This window comes from Haliaeetus albicilla, chromosome 17 (genome assembly GCF_947461875.1).
Source record: "Haliaeetus albicilla chromosome 17, bHalAlb1.1, whole genome shotgun sequence".
Taxonomy (NCBI): domain Eukaryota; kingdom Metazoa; phylum Chordata; class Aves; order Accipitriformes; family Accipitridae; genus Haliaeetus; species Haliaeetus albicilla.
In genome coordinates, this window is record NC_091499.1 from 4,983,085 (window position 1) to 4,998,775 (window position 15,691).

Here is a 15,691-nt window from a genome sequence, read left to right on the forward strand (position 1 = left end):
ATTATTAACATACATTCGGACAAGGCTCCGAATGTATTTGGACACCAACATATATTTGGGCAAGTGTCCAAAGCCAGACAGGAATGACAATGTTTTGTATGCCATAGCTGTAGCTGACTGGTATTTTAATGTGGTTTGTTACCACATTATGTTGGCTTATTTTTGAAAGGAACCGGGCATTCTCAATGAATATCTGCCTATGGTGAATTTTAGTTCTCTTCTTTAGTTCAGTAATGCCTCAGATTGCTAAATGCCAAGCCTGATGTAGTATCTATAGGAGGCGAACCTAATTTATAAAGTTCTCCATAATTTTCCTCTAGTGAATGTCATTGGAAATGATGAACTAACTGGAAACTCAGAAGTCAGGTTGTATATTTGCGTAAATTTGTTTCTATTGAAATCTGAAATTAATCTGCAGAAAAGAAAAGACTTCACATAGATCATGCTAGACATTACAGATCAGCGTATTAAGCTCACGAAAGCAAGTGGAAGTTCTTCCATTTTTTGCTGGGTTATGATTACAACCCTGAAGACCTTAACTAAAGCCCTGTTTATTGGACTGTCTTGTACTAGGGCTCTGTAAAGGGTCACAGCCAAGGTAAGCACAGAACAAACTAATAAAAGAGTGTATTACCTTCAGATGGTCTGTCTAGGTGGTCAGAGAAGTAGTCTCAGTCTAGTCCTTAAGCCTCTAAGATTCTGCGCAGTTTCTTCCCAGACTGGCCTTTCAAACACGGCACAAGAGTGCAGCCAGCTGCTTGAGAGGAAATTAATCCAATTGTAAGAAGCAACACGGCCTAAACGAGCTGCTGTGCAGCAACCCCTGATTTATAGCTAGGGTCCTACATTACCCTTGCGATGGACTGAAACCAGCTGCTGGGGTTAGCACGCTCAGCTTTCCTGCAGCAGGGCTTGACTACGGTGCATCGGCAGGTCAGCTGCCCGACACCGCTGATAAGAAATGACATTTACTTGCCAGAAATTCACGCAGGGTTAGGTGATACCATTAGGTTCTGCGGAAGGGCTCCTGGACTGCACCAGGCAAGCTAGTAATTTTGGCAGTGGAACCTAGAAAGAGGTTCTTCTTCCTGAAAGACAAACTGAGAGCGTGATTCAGAAGCCCAAATGTAGGCATCTAAGTGCCCTTGGAGATCCCTTAGCGTATACCTCTTCTGCTGCAGAAGGGCACTGGTGCTCCGTAGGCTCAGTATGTCCTCGGTATAGCTGCCAGCCCCATGCAGTCATCTTGGCTACTCTAGGACATCTCAAAGGGAATGATACACCTACTAGGTGTATGCTTATCGCATACAGGCGCAGGCCAACTACGCTACTATATGTGACCGGTTGGTTGGCGGAATCACTCTGAGAGCTGCGTGGACCACAATGACCAGAGCTCCAGCTATCTAATGGGCACTTACACCCCTAGTTAGCTTGTAGGCACACATCTATGTGTAAACAACTATATTTAGGTGTTTTATTACATACTCGATCCTGCCCCTAATCTCCCTGAGCACCCATATTTCTGTGGGGAAGGTGTACTACAGACTGTCTTTGCCACTGGATGTGTAAATGGACATTTCTGATCTGACAGCACACAGTATCTCCTGTCTTGACTTCCAGAATTCCTAAACCGGGCACTTTCTACCTGTGCCAGGTGTAGGACCTGACTTATCAATGTACTCAGAGTAGGCCCAAACCCCCCAAAACTGTGTGGTTGTGTTCTCCAGGACATTAACCAGAGACACAGGCTGGCATACTTCTTGAGCCTGAGCAGGCTTCTTATTTAGGGGATTTATATGCCCTGAGGCATTTAACGTGTAGATGCCTAGGCCTGAGATAATCACACAACACTCCTTGTGTAGTCAATGGAGAAAAACAGGCATCTCCAGAGGATGATCCATACCATCCTAAGACAGGCATTTTAAATATGTAAGCTAAATCACTGAAAAGCTCTCAACAGAGCATGCGAGATGGTAAGTTTAAAGAGATGAAATTCTGCTTCTAGTGACACTGGAGAGCTAACAAGGTGTAGGGAAGATCTTTTTCTGAGATTCTGGAGAATCTGAGTTATGCATTAACAAATAATGGTAACAAATGTTCACTTTAGGAATCTGATGCAGTGACCAAAATTATCTGAACACAGTGAGCATGTGCAATATTCCAAAATTAGCCTGTTTCATTTTGTAATATGCCGTGTTACAGTGTGAAGCCACCTGGCAGCTGGAGTGCAGGCAGCCTTTGATGTGCTCAGGAAAGACATCTCTATTCTTTCACTTCGGTGTTTGACCAGGCTGAATGAACCAGTGGCATCCAAATGGGCTCAATTCTGTCCTGAATAAAGAGACAAGTGAATAAGCACATCACTCTCCTTTTGCACGTGGCAAAGTGGGCCAGCAAGATATTGGTGGTAATGTGCTAAAATAGAATGAGTGCTTTGTCCTCCATCAGTATATCATATCCAGGAGTTTGCTTGCAGTCAGATTTGGGAGGAGTCAATTTGTCAAAAAAATAACCCCCAAAACAACTAGGTGAGCTGGGAAATTTCAGGATTTGGGGATGAACAAGTGAGTGCAAATTACACGTGTTAATCAATGGCACTGCTAAAAAACACTAAAAGCAAAACTAAAAAAACCCCCACATTGTCACCATAATTACAGATAAAATCAGAATTAACAGTGCATAAAGCTGTTAAAATACATTGTCAAACAAAGGTCATTACAAAGCAAACCGCAAACCAGGACACAGGCAAAAGAGCACAGCCAAATCCAGACTCAGCAGGCAGAGCTGAGGACAGCCAAAAAAGAAAAGGACTGATCCAGGCTGGGGATGGGAAGCAAGGAGCAGCTTCATTGCTCAGTAAATTTGGCTTATTGAGAGGACAGGAGGACCCTTACCAAGAAGGTAAGAGCAACTAAACAGTATACTTGCTTCATCATTGTCATAACCTAAAAAAATCCCCATACTCATCCTGCAACAGAAATGTATGGCTAACAAACTAGAGGCAATTTTTATTCTTGAAATTGATGTTAAAAAGGACAAAACCCAATTGTTTTTTCTTAAGAACATTAAAGCAACAGCATTTCCTGGCTGGTGGTGCTTTGTGGTGGTGTTTCTTTGTAGTGAGAGCTACGAGTTGAGATCAGGAGATAATGTTAACATTGCAAGGAATGCAGGAGAAAAAAACCCCATGATGCATGTTTGTGCTCATTAAATGAATTCTTCAAAGGAATCAGGATGAAAACAAAATAAAGATTGCCAGCCACGCATGAGTAACAATATTGAATGTTCTGGATGTTTTTTAACAGAGCTGGCTGAAACTCTGACACAAGCAGTTCACCCTCATGCAGGTGTTTGCAGTTTCTAGAATGCAATGATCATCTCCCTGTTCTGCTCCACATGAAAACAAGGATTAATTTTTGCGTTACATTTCTACAAAATTTGCCACCCTCTAACACCACTCATAGCTCTCCTTAAAGCAGGAAAATACTTGACAGGTCTGAGGGCCTGCCAGAGCAAAAAATAAAGCATCCACTAAGTGGTAGTGTAAGCATCATGTTAAGGCTAAAAAGATGGAAAAGCAACAGCCCTTTTCAGCACCATCGGTTTGAGCAGACACAGTGGTGGGACACATATCTAACTTGTAACTGCTTTGGTGTGTTCTTTCATTTACATTACAAAGGAATGTTTTTGGCAGAAAGTCGGTGTAAGCAGCATTCATTATTCCTTTAAGGGCCTTGATAATTCAGTATGTTAATACGCTGCAGGCTACCAATGCCGTCAACCATCCACCAAGATATAAATTAAACATTGTTCCAGCATCACTATTTCTGTATGCAGTCCTGAGATTAAACGGGATTGGAGCTCAGATCATGGGGTGAAAAGTTGTGATGGTTGATACTTTTGTGAGACAATTCGGGCCAGGCAGAAAACACCAGGAACTGAATAAAACTTGTGAAAGAAGCCATCATTAGCACACTGGGTCTGAAAATAACAGAAAACGAGACAAGTAATTCAATCTGACAAAAAACTCCCCCCAACGCTCAAGAGGAATCCTCAAGTACATCTCTGAAGTCTGGCTCAGATACAGAAAGGAGGAGTGGGCTTCTTATGCAGCTTTGGGCATCTACAGCATGGGTGTCTCTAAATCGTTGCTCAGAGTCCCCTTATGGTCAGTGGAGAAAAACTGGGACTTTTGGGTCATCAATCATTTAATCCTAACACAGATGTTTAAACTAGGCCTGATGAAGTGCCTCTTTCTTTGTCTTCTTTATAAAGGGAGAACAACTGACTTACCTACAGGTAGACATCTCCACTGAAGATACCCAAAGTTACCCAAGAAGAGATCCATCTTCACTACATAGACACATGTTAATATACCAGGCTAAGCTTGTTCTGCTTGGCCATCTGGTGAATGACTGACAAACTCAGCGGGTTTAAAGGACTCTCGCAAAGCTTGGTCCTGCCGGGATGGCAGCTCCACACTGCAGTGGTGTCGCACAGAAGTCACAGCGCAACTCTCAGCACCCAACTTTGCTGCAATGAAGTAGCCGGCGAGTCTCCACAGACTTGCTCGATGGGGAATGAAGAAAGAGGGAGACTGCCATAGCAAGAGATTCAGAACTCTAATCGGACTTTGGTGCTTTAAGCCTGCATCTATATTAGTGTTTTAGTCTGGATCACAAGAGAGCTTTTAAAGCCAAGTTCCCAAGCCTTCCACCTAGTGGGCTTTGGTTCACATTATTCATTCACGCAGTCTCAGACAACATGAACTTTATTTGTTTTAGATCAAGTAAACCAGAAGATGAAGTCCAAGAGTATACCGAATACGCTCCAGATGCAATGGGCATTCAGTTCATGGGACCAGATTAGGACTATTCTGAAAAAAGGAAAAAAAAAAAAATCCCTAACATTTTTATAGTGTGGGTGTCAGCACTGACTGTTTTGCTCTTCAGATGTGCCATTTGTTTGCACTACCCGCTAAGGTAACGTAAAGTGCATAGGGCCCTGGAAGAGTCCCTTGCTCCAAGCACTGCTCATCAATGGTCCATTGGTGTATAATTACCAACACTGCTTTAGCCACAAATCCAAAACACAGCACCATGTGGGCTGTTATGAATTAAGTTAACTCCATCCCAGCCAGACCACTATACCTTGGAGCTAATGCTCTAAGTGACCATTACAAGAATTGCTTCCTAAGACATTATCTATGAGCGCCTTCATTGCTTCACAAGCTTTAAGGTCTTCCTCATGCAATGTATTTGCATACTTTCGGGGAAGTTACAAAACTCTCTATCCTTCCTGTAAATAAATGGACACTTTGATTCTCAGGAAGAAAAAATTACATGCTTTGCATACTTTGTTCCTTAATAATTCTGACTAAAAAAAAAAAAAAAAAAAAGACTTGGCATGTTTCCATAGTTACTTCTTTTTAAGACTAGTAAACTGTTTCAACTCTTCATAGTTTAATCTGAGTACGTGGTTGAAATTGAGTTTTCCTGAGAAGGCTACATTGAGTTAAATTCTACCAAAGCTGCTACCAAAGGATCAAAATATCTTTTACTTTAAAAAAAAAAATCAACAAAACAACCTTTATGAAGTATATTGGAACAAGGATATCTCACTAGCTGTTTGCTCTGTAAAATAGGTGTATTAAGGAAAAAATATCTGTAGAATGACTTTAACTCTACACCTATAAAATTCAAACTTTGTGGCACTGATTTGCTGAGATAGCATAAAAACACCAGAAAGGCTAAACATAATGTTCTGCAAGGAACCACAACACATTCATTTTTGCACACTATATACAAAACTAAAGGGACACAATTCAATACATCTCTTGATAGCTAATGTTTTTTAAAACCAGAAATTTAAAATCAATCCTTGCGATCTTTGTTCAAAAGTATTCCTACTTTCACTCAGATAAAATCAGGCAATAATACAATTACAGCTTCTCTGCAAGGCAACAAAATAACACAGACAATTCTGGTCCTCTCTGGGTATCTCTATGTGTAACACAGTCTCGCACATTGATGTAATACTGCTTCTTCATTCTCTAACCCTTCCCATTCATTTGCAAAGGCGGTGTAAACTAAAATAACCAAGAATTCTTCTATTGAAAGCATTTACTTCCTCCAGGAATGGAGACAGATAGCAAAGTTAAATGATATAACAATTTAGAGAAAATCATACAGCTTCAGCTGGGAACAAAAAGTTACATCCTTCCTTATGCCTACCTTTCATAACAGCAGCATCACTCCCATTCTACTTGTAAATGAACCTCTTATTGCTTGTGTTAAACCAACATCCACTGGTTCCCATCACGGACTTACTGCTCCATGCTCCTGTACAAAGCCATAGCAAGCTACGTCCCTGACCTTGAGTAAATCACTTGAGATCTCAGTTCATGTAAGCACTGCTGCGAAAGTCATAGAGCGTATGGCAGTACAGCAGCACTCTTCACCTGCAAAACTAGCTCTAAATTAAGACAAAATGCAACCGAGGGATGTGAAAATGGAACACGGAGAGCGTGGGAGGCTGAATGAGATGGGTAACAACGAGAAAATGGCGTATCTTCACTTTGGTGGGCTGCAAGCAGAAGGCGCAGGACTCGGGGATGGATCACGCGGTTTCTTGGCCCCAGGGTTTACCTCAGGTGCCTACCAGGCATCAGCAAAAGTCTGTGGGACGCCGTCGCCCAGCCTGTGCAACGCTATTGCCTTACACCCCCTGAAGGGGACGTCAGCACCAGATTCCTGCCCTGAGGGCACGGACCAGAGAGTCTGGCAGCAGAGCCGACCCCTGCTTCCCCACCTGCAGGCGGGTTTGCTTGCTGCCAAGGTAGAAGGTTTGCAGCCAGGCTGCCACCAGCACAGGCTACAGAAATGCCCACTGTCCCCTGGTGGGTAGCTTCTGCTGTACCCACTCCCTGCAAAGCTGAGTCACCGGGTACAAAGTGCAAAGACAGCGTTCAGTTGATGTGACACGCATGATGAGGCATCCAAAACAAGAACACAGCATTATCAAGGTATTGTGGTAAATCCCATAGTAACCTAAAGAATTTAACTGAGAACATGCTGTGTAGGACCTCTGCCTATTTGGCCCAGCTAGTGAAAATTGGCTTTCTCCCACTCCCATATCAAATTCTTTGACCCTAGTGTGATGTTAACTCTGCAAATCTCTAGGCTGAGCATTCCTCCAACGCTAGGCAAGAGCTAGTTGTGAAGCCATTCTTTCAGCTGCTGCTCTTATACCAACACTTGAGGTTACCCGAATGAAGATGTACACCACGTTCACAGGCTCTCGGCAGACTTCTTCAGTGGGGTGTGCGATTCTCAGGTGTCTGGTAACGTCTGAGATGTCCAGGGGAATCAGAGAAGCCCAGTATAGCAAGATATGACATAGAGCTTCTGGTAGACTTACACCCTAAAAGCAGCATCTGTCGGCCAAGCAGGACACCTGAGGACATCTCAGTTGGCAGACACATTTGCATGGACAATTTAAGAGACAGCACAGGATGGTTGGAAATTTAGACGTTAAGTGTTTGTTTACTTCCGTGCTGTGTCTCCAAGCTCCACAACAGTTAGTGGGAAATCTAACCAACAAGGTCTACTGTAGTCAATGACAACCTAATCAACACAGCTCAGGAAGCCTAAAAATGATTTGCCTCCTTGCAGAGTAGAGACACGATGGCTAGTTAGCTGATGCTTTCTACATTCACTGAAACGGGAGTATTCAGCAATAGCAAGGCTGTAGACACCTACACTAAGGGATCAGTCTCAAGCGGGATCTTTCTCACCTAGCCAGAGCATTTTTGACAACTGTGTTCTGTAAGACAAAAAAAGCTAAAAGCATCGTTGCTTAGTTTTTACTTTCATGGCAGTGCATTGGTTTGGTGATGGGTTGTGGCAACTACAGCAGTGAGATATTCACACAAGAACCACATTGCAAATAGGTATCACAGAAAAAAAAAAAAAAGGCCTTTACTTACTTAGAAATGTTACAAAATGTTCCTCCTTTTCTTTTATGACAGCACAATGACAGTCCTGTTTATGTCGTATCTCTTCATTGAAATGTCCCAAAGTCATAAAGCCTCAAAAATTCAGCTGAACTTAGACAGTTGCTAAGCTAAGACTGGCATCATCCTGACCCAGGCTGACTGTATTCCCCCATGCATCTATATCCATCTGCTATTTTCCTTCTGTTATGCCAAGATTATCCATCATTTGGGGCAAGGGAATGCCTTTTATTTTGTGTCTGTTCAGGACTAAGGAATAGGTGCTACAAGAATACAAATCATCAGTACCACGGTGCCTGTGATGATTTATTCTCCCCTACGAGCTTGCCTCTTCTGCAAGAGACCTGAAATCCTTGCATGCTTTTTATGAAGAGGCATGTACTTTTTTAACACTTGCGCATCCAATAGCTGGTGAAAACAATTCAGGATAATCAATCTTTTAAGATTTACTGCTAAGCATCAACATACTCAGTGGAAGCCAGGACTACTGGTTATTTTCTTTAGATTAGCAACAGGTGTCAGATACTCTTGCCAACTAAAACCAGTAAAGGCATGACAGGTATGCAAAGGGAGAGCTGAGCACGGAGCAAACCAGGGGTAGGTTTTGTTCATGGGTCGAGCATTTAGGCCAGGAAACAGGCCGAGGCCAGTAGAAGAGACTGGACTTCCATTACAGAAGCTTTCTGCTGATATTTGTAAAGTAATTACATCAGTAATTCTGCAAGAAGAAATCTCCGAGAAATCTGCTCCCACTAAGGAAAGTGCAGTAGCTATGGTTACCGAGCAAACGGGGAGAGGAGGCAAAGCTGAACCGTCGCTCTGGGCACCGTACACCATTTTTAACACCAAAAGCCTAGTTTTAGCTTTACAAAATACAACTATGAGAACAGCCACCCACGTTCCCCATTACAGCATGTATATATATATATGTGTGTGTGTATATATATGTCTGTGTGTCTATGCATGTGTGTGTGTATATATCTATCTATATATATCTATAGTAGGATGAGGGGATGAGAAAGAGAACAAAAAAAGTAATCAGCTTTTAGACTGTCATACAACTATGAAGTTCGTGACGTACTCATAGGCAACAATCTTGTACGCTCGGTTCGACAGCCCAGGGCCAGCACCGCGGGACTTTCCCCAGGGAACTTCTGCTGCCACAAAGAAGAAATGGGTGTCTTCATTTGCTCCTGAGGATTTCTCAAGAGGTACAAGCAGTTCCCTATAAAGGAACTATGTCTATATTGCAGGCTTAGTGCAACCCTTCCAGAAAAGCTCCAATTAACCTTAAGGCTAATGAGCGTAAGTACTACTTGTAGTGTAGCAGCAGAATTATGGAACTTGGCATGTGCCATAAACCCCCCTGAGAAACTGGGTAAATATTTAAGCAATTAATCCACATTGAATTTCACATAAAATGGCTTCACATAGTCATCGAACTCATTAACTGGTGTTTTTGAAACAGGGTGGGGATAGTTTAGTGGGCTGTAGCCCTGCCCATGCGGCCGATTCCCCAGGCATGGATTGGGACCCAGGTGTGCCTGCATAGCCACCTTCACATCTTCGATGGCAATGTCTTAACGCCATACCTATGCCACCTGATCAAAGTCCTCTCCCCAGTGGCCACGAGCATGGCCCATTCCACCTCCTCCCCACGCTGCTGTCTCTCAGTCACCAGACACTTACTGCAGCGCAGTGCCTGCCACGCCATCGGCAAAGTACCCTGGATGCTTGAGTTCCTGGGATATCTGGACAATATGCCTGGCTGTGCCTCGGTGCACACCTGCAGTCGAATCGTGGTTTCTTTAGCATACCATGTAGACATACGCTCTGAGGCTGCAGTTCAAATTAGTCATCTAGGTTTCCTCTTCAGTCCCAAGGAAGAAGCAGGCACCGTCATCTCACTCATCTCAGGCACCTCCTCAGCACAAAACCCTTTCAAGGTTTTTATATCACTAAGCTAGTCATCTAGACTCCCTCTGTAGACTAGCTATGAGTTTGGTCACTACAGTTGGGTGAAATTAATCCCGTCCCTTACTAGATACAGTTTCCTGAAGGTGCTTCATTCTGGAAGGTGGAACGGGCTGCTACCAGTTTGTCCCTGTGAATCTCTTCTCCAAAAGGACAGTAGGATAGCAGGGGCTGTTTGGGAACAGCTAGAGCAGGGCTTTCTGCTTTAACACCAACTTCTAGATGAAACAGTGTCTAATACCACTGAGACACTCTAGAGTTCCTAAGATGTCCAGGCAGGGCTGGCAGACATGACACGAGACTTTTGTGAGACCGGTGTCCTTTTGGAGCAGTAGCTGGGAACCAGGAGGAGAACATCTTGGCTAGCACTGGACACCTAATCGTGTCTACCTGATGGCTGGGTGCGTGACCTACCTGTAAAGCCAAGGCAGACATAGTCAAAGGACCCTGGAGATTGATTCAGCTTGACCCACAACAGACACCATTGCACCAGAACACGAACACAAGGTTGGTAGGTAGGTAGGTAGGATGCAGGATTTAACAGAAACTCAGACTTCTGGAGCAGCAGCTGGAGGCCAGGCAGGATATCTAGTAAATAACCGCACATCTGTGCTTGGGGATCTCAACTGAGCCTATAGATTCTTGTTGCTTCTGTGGGCTGTTACTGGAAAGTCAAAGCATTTTACAAGAAATTAAACTAAAACCTGTACCAGCTTTCATCCACCTGTTTCCACGAGATGGCAAAATTTAGTCTTCTATTCTTTTCTTATATAAAGTCTTTCTAGACATTAGAGGCAGTCTTCAGTGTAGTTACATCTGCACAGGGCTGGCCAGTGTGACACTGGAGTCATGAGATACCAGTACCCTTTTGGACCAGAAGCAAGAAGCCAGACAGGCCTCGGGCAGCAGTTGCCTATGCTGGACAAGCAAATCACATTTATGTCATGGGCAAGATGCACATAGTTTTAATAGTTAAGACATAAGGTTTAAATCGCTGTCATCTTGAAAACGAAGATAAACCAACATACATTTAGTTTTAGGGCAGCAGGTTTTCATGGAGGGCTTCAGTTTCTAGCATCTTTCGGCATGATCACAGGCTGAACTCAGTTGCAATACAAATGAAATTATGGGAATTCAAACCCAATTTCTTTCCAACATTGAAAAGAATAAGGCTTCCTTTATTCAAACCAGTATACAGACCTCCTGCACTCATGCAAAAAGGAAACTTCTTTCTATACTATAAGTAATACTAAATCAAACTGAAGACTTAAGAAAAGAATTCAAAGTAAAAAAACAATACTATAGACACTGGTAAGGAATTTCATCTTAACCAACAGAGCTCAAGAAAAATGAATCACAGAAACTCTCTCATCTTGAGAAATTTATGCATCCTGTAATCCCCAAAGGGAACAATCGCATCTGATAAAAATCTTTAGACCAAAATTAAAAAGTAACAATAAAGCTGACAGAACTGCCTGAAATACATATTTTAGCAGAGAGTTATTAGAAAGTCAGCATAAAGTGCCTCTTAATCATACTCATCGTGTATCTAGTGGCAGTAAATCCAAGCAACCCTAGTTTCATATACCTCTGTAGACTTTATTTTATTGCTTACTTGCTTAGTAAATTTAAACTAGGTATATTGGCAATGTGTCTAGGGTGTCACCTGGAAAAGGTAAATTTCCATCACTCATTATGAACCTGCTTTAAAATATCCAGTGTTTGGAGCCAAAGGCATGAGTTTGCAAAGCTCAAATTATTGGTCAAACCATTAAAAAGATCCATCTTCAGAATATTTTTAGTCTTGGTGCAGTCATCTCAGTAACTCTGCTTTGAGGGGCACTCAGAAGTTTTAACCAGGGGTAGTCAAGATCTTAGGGAGGAAGCAGTGATAAACCTCCAAACCTCATCATTTCCACTTTTCATTTCAACAGAGTATCTACGAATCTAAACAGAAGATCTGTATATACTACCACATAATGACTTAGCAATATTGTCCATAAAAATTATAGTGAATAAATCAAACCAGCAGTGATGTGTTATTGAGCTAAGAGCTAATTTCTGTCAAATTCTGGTCATTACATCTTTGTTAACTTCTACGTGACTTTTCCAGGAGAGAGTGCCCACTAAAAAGCTTACTCTGCAGGATACCATTTGGTATACAAATTCTAAGTAAGAGGCTTTACAAATGTATTTAGTACATTAAACTTTTCAGTTACTAGCAATTCCAACAAATGCTTTAGAAGTTAAGAGTGTCTGAATCCCATAATCTCCTGGATCTCCCAGTTCCCCCAGGAAGAGACAGATAAACCTGGACTTCTTCCCAGTCCCACTTGCTAAAGAATGAATAGCATTAACATTGCCAGAGCAGGATGTGAGGAAACACGCAACACTTTCCATCAGGAGCCATGAAGTCCCGTGTCAGATGTCACAAGAGTTTCCGAGCTATTTCATAGTGTTTTAACAAGCAAAAGGAAAAATTAATTCAGTGTTTAAAAATTAAACATTCAAGTTCTCATTGTAATTAGTATTAAAACAGGATGGAGAATTTACATAAAGTCTGACAACAGGCTTTTACATGCCAGTTGTAAATTATTTTTTAAAGCCAGTTATTATTTCAAATGTTCAAAAACTTCTGACAAGGGACTAATTCATAATATTGGATTACTGGTCTTAGTAAAATGGACACTGTTGTCTCCAAAAGCCTAAATTATTGTGAAATCTCAGATGCATTATGTTGTCTGCTTTCAACTATATTTAACACTGCTTTATTATTTAAAAATACAACTTTGAAAGTAAGATGACAAGAACTAGATTTATTTGGCCTAAAGGGAGAGGAATTAAAGGAAACAGCTAGATAACTATATAAATATTCACAGAAAAAAAATAATGAAAGGGAGAGAAATATTTCCACTGGGATTAGCTGTAATAGTGTAAAAGGCTAAAGCTGAAAAAAAAAAATCAGTTTAAGCTCTGTATCAGGAAAAAGTGTTTTTGAAGACACTAATGTTGGCTGGACAGAGAGGAAACTGTGACTGCTTTTCAAGTGAATCAACCGATCCTCTTCCTTTCCTCCCTCCTAGGCAACTAGAGGGGTTCTTCAGCCCTTTCAGGCTTAATTTGCTGGGTTTTGCCATCTGATTCTCCAAGTCAAAGAGAAGCAGTTGGCTCTTGTTATCTTTCTGTGAGTCACTAAAATTATTTGAATTGTTGAAAGATTACAGGACGTCAAAGTCTCAGGAGCTTCTCTCCTCCAGTTTCACCCACTTCATGGATACCATTAACCACTGGAGAAGACGTCTTAGCTTCTAGATAACTTGCAGGAAGGTATGAAGACAGATGAGGAAGGTAATGAAAATACTGTGGTACCTATCAACGTACTCAGGCAGCGCAGGACTCTGAACCTACATGAGATCCTGCACATCAGTAGTACTGAGGCACTACTGTAGAGGAGGTTTTGAGGAAACAGATGAACACTGGACAGGACTATCAACTCAGTCCCTAGGTGGTGGGGAGGTATTCAAGATGGCACGATATCCTAAAGAATTATGCTTCAGCTTATACAGAAACATCTGCAGTTAGTCCTCAGGGCATTCGTTTTCATTCTGTGAGGTGAACAGGACTGTGTCTGCATATATGGCTAAAAATTAATAATTGGGTCTTTCTCTCATAAAAACAACCAGCAAAATCTGTTGTTCTGCTATTAACCTCGAAAAAAGCAATGTCACGCCCTTCCCCAAAACAACTGCCACAAGAGTATAATGCCCCCCTGTACCGCCCCAACAGGTTGGCATTTATGGATAAGTAATGCTGCAAAAGATGTTCTGGAATGAACTGCAAGCACAAAGGCTTGGCTTCTCTGGTTAGACAAAGCTGTAAGATCCACATACCTCCCTCCAAAACCCACACGAAGAGATCAGCGCTGCCCTGTAAAAGACAGGGTGAGAGGTCCCGTACACTTTCCATTGAAATAAACAGAAACACACTCAGACTCATGAAGGGGAAAAAAAAAAAAGTTCATGTTTGTTGGAAAGAAACAAACCTATATTAAAAAAAAAAAAAGATAAAAATACATTAAGCTAGAGAATAGCCACCAGGCTTTAAAGTATGCCAGGCTGTTTCTGACATGGATAAAATTCATGTCTTTGTTTTGACTGAATACCATATTACTAGAAGGTCCATGGAAAAAACAGAAAATACTGTGTCCATGATTGATTTTTTCCTCTCCTTTCTGAGAGTCTCCTGGTTTCAGGTGCAAAAGAGAGAAAGCAAAAGAGAGAAAGCAAAAGAGAGAAAGCAAAAGAGAGAAAGCAAAAGAGAGAAAGCAAAAGAGAGAAAGCAAAAGAGAGAAAGCAAAAGAGAGAAAGCAAAAGAGAGAAAGCAAAAGAGAGAAAGCAAAAGAGAGAAAGCAAAAGAGCGTGCCTTGTAAAATCTGCTGTGCCAGCTGAGTGGCTGGCAGTGGTAACCACCAGCAGCAGACCGGTAACAACCAACAAGTAGGCAAGGTGGATCTCAGCCTCACAGCAATTTCCACGCTGATTTGGATCACCAGAGTCCCCATATCCAAACACGTCTGTATTAGTTTTGGAAATCAGACCTGGAGCTTCATGCAATTAATTAGTCAAGCTCCTGTACAAGGACAGAGATCAAATCCACAATGAGTGTCTGGGGATTTTACGCTCCTTTTCTCCTGCTTCCTTAACTACTCCAAGCATGACTTTTTGCTTGGGTTTTTTGTTTGTTTCTGAAAGAACTTGTGCTTGCCAGTAAGCAGGGATGGGGACTGTGCAGCAAGCTGTTGCCTATTCACAGGAGAGAAAAGCAGGGCTCATTCAATAGAAAGTGAAATTAAAACCCAATTCTGTTTCTCCACCGAAGTTATTTAAAAGAAAATTTGTTCTGAACTGTGACCTCTGACAAAGGAGGAATAAAAACATCTTTCTTAATGGAGACAGCCAAAATACAGTTAAATGGTGGTTGAGATAGAGAAATAAAGATATATTAAAGCAGTCAATCAGTTTGTATTCAAAAGTCATCCCAGCTCTCTGTCCTGCCTTTTATGACAGCTAGATCCCGACCGCGCACTGAACTCACTGTGCTTTTTCTTGTATTCTCTGAAGACTTTGGAGGCCAAAAACATAAACATCACCCAGCTTCCTTCATAATGAACATGCTTTTTAGGGGCATGCTTGGAAGCTCGTTAGAATTATCAGGAATGCACTAATTTCCATGGACTTTGGATCAGGCCAAGACTACCTTGGCCAAGATGTAACACCAAATGACTTGGCTCTCAACGCAATTTTACGGCAAGTACGAGCAACGAGGATTTGCATCTAAACCCACACAGCTTTCTGTGGCATGTGACATGAATTGCTCCCACAGGAAGACGCTACTTCCAAGTTGTGTTATCAAGAAATATTCCCTGCCTTTGGCATAATTGTTCAGTAATATGCATTTTGTGTATGGAATAAAACAGAAATGCTGACGGGCCAGCTTTTATGGCTGCTGACACAAACTTTCTGAGCGTAGCTGTGTAAGATCTGCTGACACAAACCTTCTCCTTGAGAACAGCTGCGATTGCCTGCTGCTTTGGGGAGGGGACGGGGTGGGCTCTTTTCTTTCTTTTTCTGCCTCCTGCGGAGAACTCCAAAGTGCTGGCTGCGCTGATAGGGCTGAAGTAGCTACCAACGCCTGGTTATGGTA

At 42.1% G+C, this 15,691-nt stretch overlaps 1 long non-coding RNA gene across 2 annotated transcripts in view; it reads right to left on the reverse strand.

Moving 5' to 3' along the window:
- Positions 1-15,691, reverse strand: part of LOC138689530 (uncharacterized) — a 69,663-nt gene that overhangs the window by 2,948 nt on the left and 51,024 nt on the right. Inside the window, exon 4 of one of the 2 annotated variants that reach the window (XR_011328365.1) lies at positions 3,081-15,679. The exons of the other annotated variant lie outside the window; for it this stretch is intronic. This is a non-coding gene — a long non-coding RNA (uncharacterized lncRNA). Of the gene's footprint in view, positions 1-3,080; positions 15,680-15,691 lie in introns of those variants that run through there. 2 annotated transcript variants of the gene reach the window in all.